The sequence below is a fragment of the Lactuca saligna genome, chromosome 1 (genome assembly GCF_052625555.1).
Source record: "Lactuca saligna cultivar CGN05327 chromosome 1, ASM5262555v1, whole genome shotgun sequence".
Classification (NCBI taxonomy): domain Eukaryota; kingdom Viridiplantae; phylum Streptophyta; class Magnoliopsida; order Asterales; family Asteraceae; genus Lactuca; species Lactuca saligna.
The window spans coordinates 29,657,990-29,666,621 of NC_136417.1; positions in this window are offsets into that span (position 1 = coordinate 29,657,990).

Here is an 8,632-nt window from a genome sequence, read left to right on the forward strand (position 1 = left end):
ATGGATAATCAACTAGATAAGGATAATGACTGAAACCCTATCTCTACACCTATATAAACACCCATAGGGTCATGAATTCGTGTATCCCTTCCCAAGAGGTCCTAGATACGAATTCTAACCTCTCACCTCTCTCTTTATACCTTCTCCATTTGCTTATGGTGTTTGTAAGCCATTAGAGGAGTGGCACTTGTGACTCTAAGCATTCCAAAGTCAATCCAAGGTGGAATTGGGATTGTTATTGCTACATAACAATCAAGGTATGATCTTAAACCTAATTACATATTAATATGATTACTTGTATGCTAGAATTAGGGTTTATAGTCTTGGATTCAAAGCATGTACAATAGAGAAACCTAGATCCAAGCATTAGGGTTTGTATGAGCACATAGGATGTCTTATGACTAAAACCCATCACATGTAACAACCATCGAGGTTCTAGTGCTTGAAGATGCAGCTCCGGTATCCACCCACAGATTCTCAACTCCATCAAATGCTTCCTCAGAATCCGATGAATAAGAAGAAATTATAGACACAAGAATTGATCTGAGGGTTATCACTCACTCTTTAATTCAGGGGGAGCCATCTTTGATTCAAGAGTAACTCCCATCCGCATCCAGGGGGAACCTCACTTAATTTCCGTTCTTAATCCTACAATCCAAGTACAAGCCACTTCCGTAGGATGCTCACAAGTCGAGGGGGAACTGTGCCCAACCGCAGAATCCTCCGATGTTGTTAACATTCCTTCCACCACAGCTGCTGATCTCCAACTACCTCGTCTACATGTTTGGACGAAAGACCACCCACCGGGTCAAATCATCAGGAACCCATCCCGCAGGCGTACAAACTAGATCTTCGGTGATCTAACGGACCACTGCCACTACCCAGCCTTTATGTCCGAAATCGAGCCCCGATCCATTAAGGAAGCTCTTATGGAGCCCGACTGGATCACCACCATGCAAGAAGAATTAGCAAAGTTTGATAGAAAGAAAGTGTGGAAGCTCGTTCCGAAGCCAAAAGGTCACACTATTTTTAGAAAAGATGGGTGTACAAAAACAAACTTGATGAATGTGGTGCGGTCCTACGAAACAAGGCAAGATTAGTTGCTAAGGGGTATAGTCAACTAGAAGGTGTTGACTATGATGAAACTTATGCCCCCATAGCCAGTATGGAAGCAATATGCATCTTCTTAGTGTATGCAACTCACAAAAATATCAAACTACACCAAATGGATGTAACAAGTGCCTTCCTAAATGGTGAACTAAAAGAAGAGGTTTACTTACAACAACCTCCAGGCTTCGAAAGTCAAGATTTCCCATATTCTCGTTTCGAGCTTGAGAAAGCAGTCTATGGTCTTAAGTAAGCACTGAGGGCATGGTATGAGACTCTCGCAAAGTTTCTTATCATGTCCAGATATAAAATAAGTGTGATTGATCCCACGTTATTGAGAAAGGCAAATGGTAATCACCTTATGCTTGTCCAAATATATGTGGATGATATCATATTTGGGTCAACAGATCAGGGTATGGTGGATGAATTTGCAAAGCTCATGACCAACAAGCTCCAAATGAATATGAATAAAGAGATTAATTTCTTTCTAGGACTCCAAGTGAAACAAGTCCCTCAAGGGATATTCATTCATCAGGAAAAGTATACCTCTGAACTGTTGAAGAAATACGCAATGGACAATTGTTCCTCAGCCAAGGTTCCTATGGCCTTCGGATATAAGATTTCTGTTGATCCTTCTAGAGAATCAGTGGACCATAAAACTTATAGAGGAATGTATGGTTCTTTGATGTACCTCACCACAAGCAGACCATATATTTTCTTCGTAACAGGCTTATGTGCCAGGTACCAAGCCGATCTCAAAGTATCGCACTTGATCGCAGTCAAGCAAATCTTCAGATACTTAACAAGAAACAAAGCTCTCGACCTCTGGTATCCCGCAGGGAACGACTTCAGCCTTCAATCCTGCACAGATGCGGATCATGCCAGATGCAGATTGGATAAAAAAAGTACTTCCAGTAGCTGTCAATTTCTTGGAGGAAGGCTGGTTAGCTGGTCTTCAAGGAAACAAAATTGCGTCTCTTTGTCTACCGCAAAATCCGAGTATGTGGCCCCAGCTAGCTACTATTCTCCAGTCCTATGGATGAAAACCCAACTGGTGGACTACGGATACAGAATGTTGTGGATACCGAATTATTGTGATTAAGAGAGTGTTATAGAGATTTCTCACAATCCTATTAACCACCCGAAGACGAAGCACATTGAACTTCGGTACCATTTCATCAAGGACCACATTCTCAAAGGTAACATTCAACTAATCTTTGTTCCAACTCATGAAGAGATTGTTGATGTGTTCACAAAGGCACCCGATTCAACAAAACTGAACATTTTTCTAGAAATGTTAGGGATGATGAATCCAGACCCATAGTTCTTTTTGAATTGATAGCTATCACAGTCGTATCTTTGAAGAATATGCTTCTTTTCTTTTCAATTCAAAATTCTTGAAGCATTCTCTTCACTACGGTTCTAGAAAAATATATCAATCATATGTTCATATGGTATATTTGGTATACCGCAATTACATATGATCCATATATTCTTTGAGTCCCTAATTCATTTTATTTCTAACTATTTGATCAAGTGTTCTCAGTTCAAGCTATCGCAGTCATCCACGTCTCAACTACAATCTCATTTCACTGCCTTTCACCACAATGTCTCAACTACAGTCTCATTTCACTGCCTTTTATTTCTAATTATTTGATCAAGTGTTCTCATTTCACTAAAGTCTCATTAAATGATAACTTCATAAATTCCTAGAATATTGTGTGCTATTTAATGATCTTCATTAAATAAAAATTCTTCATTAAATATTCAATTCAAACATTTGTTTTGTAGCATACAACGTTTCGGTTATTTTCAAAAGTGCTTTTTGTGTCAGACATACTTTAGGTTAAATGACAAATAGATCTTTTTCCCATAATAGAAATATTTTAAGAAATCTTTTTCCTTAAATTGTCAAATCTCTTCGCCCCTAAGATGTCTAATTCGTTCCAACTTCTACCTTTATTCAGCGGATTGACGCCCCTCACCGCACGTTCTCCAAACGTGTGATAATGGGCCTGACATTTCATTAAATTCCCCATTTTCAAAAACAACAAAATAAATATTTCTTATTGATTTATTTTTATTTGTGGCTGATAATGGTTAAAACCTAAGGGGTTTTACCATTAACAACTGTAGATAAGGTAAATCCAATATTCGTTTGAAATCCGGAACTATATAAACTCTTTTTCCCTCCCAAGAAAGCCTTACGCTTTCTGAACCCTACAAAGATCTTCATCCTCTTCATCTTCTTGCATTCAAGTTTTCTGCAAGTTCTTCAAACTTTTTTAAAATGGTGAAATCTGGTATCTCGAAAAAGCAATCAAAAGCATCTGGGTCAGTACAACTAACTGGTTCTGAATCAACCACAAGAAACCAATTACCGACGATAGCCTCAAGCAATTTTAGGGCTATTTTTGAAGATCATCCTTCATATAATGAATCGATTCGACTGATGATCAAGTTTCTGTCATCCCATCCATTATTTGGCACATTCAACTCCTTCACAGACGTGGTTCCTCTTTCCACTCTGTTCAAATGTGCATTTTGTACGTTTCGCCCAAACTCAAACCCTCAAGAAGTTCATCTGAATTTGATCAACGATTCTTTAGTTATTCTGACTAAATCCAAGTTCTTGGAAGCAATTAATCTTCGTGTTCTTCCTTCAACAAGAATCTACTCTCCAAGTTCCAATGATATCACCTCAACCTTGTACCAGATGGGTTATCAAAAGAAGCTTAAAGCGATTGGCGAATTCAAGAAGAATCAACTGCCTGCTGTTTGGCAATTCATTTTCTATTTTGTCATTCGCAGTCTCTCTTGCCGAACTGGAGGCACGGATAACATGGGTCTGAAACTACTGGAAATCGCGTGTAGCATCTTTACATGTAATGCTGTGAATTACAATTAGATACTCTGGAACGATTTTTTACAAAATGTTCGCAAGGAGAACCCAAGAGAGGCTTCAACTGAGCTTAGATTTGCATGTTTCTGGTCTCTGTGCATTGCGGATCTACACAAGGATGCAAGACTTGATATGGGTGCGGACATCAATCTCTTGGTCACCCGCGACTTAAAAAACTCTCTCAAAAGATCAATCAATTTTTGGACCACTTAGGAGACTGCCTACACATATTCTAAAGACCGTTGGACTTGAAACAAGAGAAGTCACTGATCACAAGGAGGCTATGGATGTTATTGACCCATACCATTCTTCTCCGCCTCACCCCAGTCAGTCCATTCTAGCCACTACAGAACACCAAGGTCCAGCGAGTACCACAACTCCTACCTCTACATTTGTTCCATAATCCAAAGCGCAGCCAAGTCAACCTCTATCCAAACAACTCAAGAAACTGGTGTTATCTAAGAAAGCTCCCGAAGTAAGCTCAAGAAGGGAGAAACTTCAAAGAAACGCAAATCCAGGACTATTGTATCCTTGGATGAAGCTCCTGCCTCTCAAACTCAAAGCATTCCAGTTAATGTTGAAGAAGATTCTGACAATAACTTCGGTCCAATACTTAGACACAAAAGGCAGAAGACCATCCCTATCCCTATGCATATGCGTGACCGGACTGATGCTGCAGTCTCTCAAAAGACTTTGGTAGTCCTTGGAGCCCCCACAGGCTTATTTGCTTCAACCCTCTCTAACTACTCAGACATAATAAATGTGTTTGTTTCATCTAGCAGTGGAGACACTCCCCCGATTGGATCCCAATGGGATCCTGTTTGTTCAAAACGCCCTAAGGTCTCCCCGTTGGTTCAAAACACCCTAAAGTCTCCAGGGCTCCCCATCTTCATTTCTTTGATCCATAGGAGTTGCGCTTCATACTTCTTGCAGTAACCCAAATACTTGATACACCTAACCAACTGCAAGGTACTTCTTCAACCCTTATCGGAACTAGGCCGAAGCCTTGGAAATCCTACTCTGCCTACATTACAGACAAGTGGTTTAGGCGTGCTGAGCACACATGTGAAAGGATCCATGAACCCAGGGGACACTCCAGTGCGAACTCATGCATTTGACTGTTATGTTTCAGATGACTCCTAGACCCGGTATCAACCAAACATCGAGTCCGAAGTGAGGAAGTACGAAGCCTTCTGTAGGGCCTTCCAAGCTCGCAAGGATCGGCAGAGAAAACAACAACAGCAAAATAAGCAAGAGGTTCAAACAGTTGCAAAATATTAGGCTAATGCTATCAACAACGCCAAAATAGTTGATACAATTTTAAAGGTTCAAAACTAGATGACCACCATGGCAGAAACACTCCAGAAAGCTCAAAATATTAAAGGTGTTGCAAGTCCATCCAAGCTCCCTCCTATTGCTGAAATCCAAGAATCAAATGACAATGGCATAGCGATCGATATCAGCTTCGGACCTATGTTAGATCTTGATGATATTGAAATGAATGAAGTGAATCAACCAAAACAATCGGCTGAGTTTATGATGATATTTGACAAAGAAGACTCTGGGACAGGAAAACTCCGTTAGAAATTCATAACTTCTTCATCTAATGTCCGTTTTCGTCTGTCTTTTTACCATTGCATTACTATCGACAAGATCTTCGATTCTCGTTTAGATTGTTTAGGCTAGAAATCACTCGATCTCAAATCTGAACTTCGGGCTGCATACTGTTAAGCTGAAACTTAGAAAAATCAAAACTTCCTCATACGAAGTCAAATTTGGACGTTCTTTTTATGTACGCTCTTGGTTTAACGAACTATACGACTTTCGTTTAGATCACTAAGGCTAAATATCGCTCTATCGTAAATTCACTAATTATGTCACGCAGTGTCGTACCGGTTCTGTCGCGAAACTTCGACATGTCATAACTTCTTCGGTATAACTCACATTTCAGCATTCTTTATATATTCAGAATCGTCGTCACGACCACTACGTCTTCATGTATCGATATTGGTTTTATCTAACATTTTATTTCTACGCTTATTTTTATTTTTAATTCAATTAAGCCACGCAATTAAGCATAAAACACATAATACTCAAATAATACATTCTTATTATTTCAAAATGGGTTACAAAAGTTAACTTAGACTATTAGATCGTCATTAATGTCTAGCCCAGAAACACAAGCGTTACAGATAGGGGGTTCCCGGGACTTCGGAGGGTTTAGAGAGGCTTAAATGAGTGTTTAAGAGGAGAAAGGTTTTGAAATTTGTAAACAAAACTCGGAAGCCTCATATCCTATTTATAAGAGGCTGAGGTCTCGAATTACGATGTGCCATCGATATTGTTGTATTTCTCCACAAAGCCCACTGTCACCTATATGTTCCATCTTCGTTGTAATTTAATTGTAACTAATGTATTAGATATCAATGTGTTGTTATTATATTTTTTTTCAAAAAATATACAAGTATTACTTTTCGTATTACAATATGTGTTTTATGATATAGGACTATAAATTATAATATAGACATATATCTCTATTCTAATGGCTTATTATATATATATATATATATATATATATATATATATATATATATATATATATATATTAAGTTCAAGCCCTCTTCATTCAAAAATTCTAATTCCATCTCTACATATATTTATATGAAAACCATAGTTAAGATAAAAACATAAAATAATTGAAAATTTAAAAGTTTTTGTTATGAATTCCATTTGATGGTAACTTCAAAACTTATTATAATAGGTCTAGTAGAAAAACCAAAAAATTTATAAAGCACCTAAACATTAGGGTGTGTTTGGGCTTCGGTTATTTGTCAAAACCGAGGTATAACCATTACAATTGGTTAATATTTCGATAACCATTAGGTAATGGTTAATATTGGTTTTGGTTAATAGATTTAATCGGTTAATGAGTATGGTTAATGATTAATATCAGTGGCGAGACTATGTATAAGGAAGGTGGATCCTAGGACCCACATAATTATATTAGTTTTTATAAAATTTCAATTGAAAATTTTTAAGGAGTTATCTTTAAAAAAATTATGACCTACCTTAATTATAATTTTTTTTGAATTTGTTTAGAAAAATTAATGAAGTATATGGTTTTCTATTTTAGACTCGCCCCTAGTTAATATCGGTTAATCATAATGGTCTAAATTACACAAAAATAAAAATAAAAATTCTATAAAAATTAAAAAACATAGTTGTGAATGATTATATATATATATATATATATATATATATATATATATATATATATATATATATATATATATATATATATACTAGCAGCGTACCCGCGCAAAGCGGCGGGGCATGTATATTCTTTCGGTGATATGTTTCCTCTACAAAAATGTTATGTTACAAATGAAAGTACATGTCGAAGACAAAATAATCAAACTATGGTGTTATTTGGGAGATGAAGTCATTTTTTGTTCCTAGACGGTGGACTTTATAGCAGAGAAGGGAACAAAGAGGTATATGCGATTGGAGAGATATTTGAATCAACATGTTAAATTTAAGGATATCTAAAATGGTTCAAAATTTGAATGAATCCGGGATTTGAGGAAACCATATCAAATTGTTGAGAAATATAAGGAGATTTGATGATAATTATTTGAATTCAAAATGTGGTTAAAATTTAATATTATTTTATTAATGGTTACTTGTACTATCAGCTTCATCATTTGGACGTCTTAAAAAAATATTATTATTATAATCAATCTATTTTTAGAAATAGTTAGATTTCTTTTATAAGATAGTAAAGATATATATATATATATATATATATATATATATATATATATATATATATATATATATATATAGAGAGAGAGAGAGAGAGAGAGAGAGAGAAGATGACTTGTCATATTTAATTTCAAATAATTAATTTTTAAATTTTTAATTCGGAATAATTACATATAATATATTTAATATTATATTATATTAATTTTTTTTATTAATATTGTTATAATGGTTTAGTTTTAGATGAAAACCATAACCGAACCATATGCATTTGGTTAATCAAAATTAAAAACCGGATGATATCTTTTAGTAATGGTTTGGTTAAAAAATTTCAGTTATAACCGGATCATATCTTTTAGTAATGGTTTGGTTAAAAACTTTCAGTTATAACCGGATCATATCTTTTAGTAATGGTTTGGTTAAAAATTTTCAGTTATATCAACTAATTTGATTATGGTTCGATTTTTTGATTAATATGTACATCTCTACTAAAAATCATTTTAGAATAAAACCGTATTTTTTTTTTCCGCCAAAGTTTAAGTCTTTTGCGACCCTCTTATTGTTAGGTATTGTATTTATTTGATTATCGGCCCACATGTATTCAGCTTCTTTTGACTTTCGGTCCAATCTAAAAGTTTGGAACAGACCTTCGTGTTCAAACTGTGGGAACGCTCATGTATTATTATATTATTAGACCTTGTATTAACTTGATCATCGGCCCACATGTATTATGCCAGTGTTTTCTTATATTTTCTTGTGATTGTGTATATATTGGAAATTAATGAGAAGGGAATCTGGGAATGTTCATGAGAAATTATAACATTAGCAATTTTTACGTACATTTATAGGATTTGACACAAG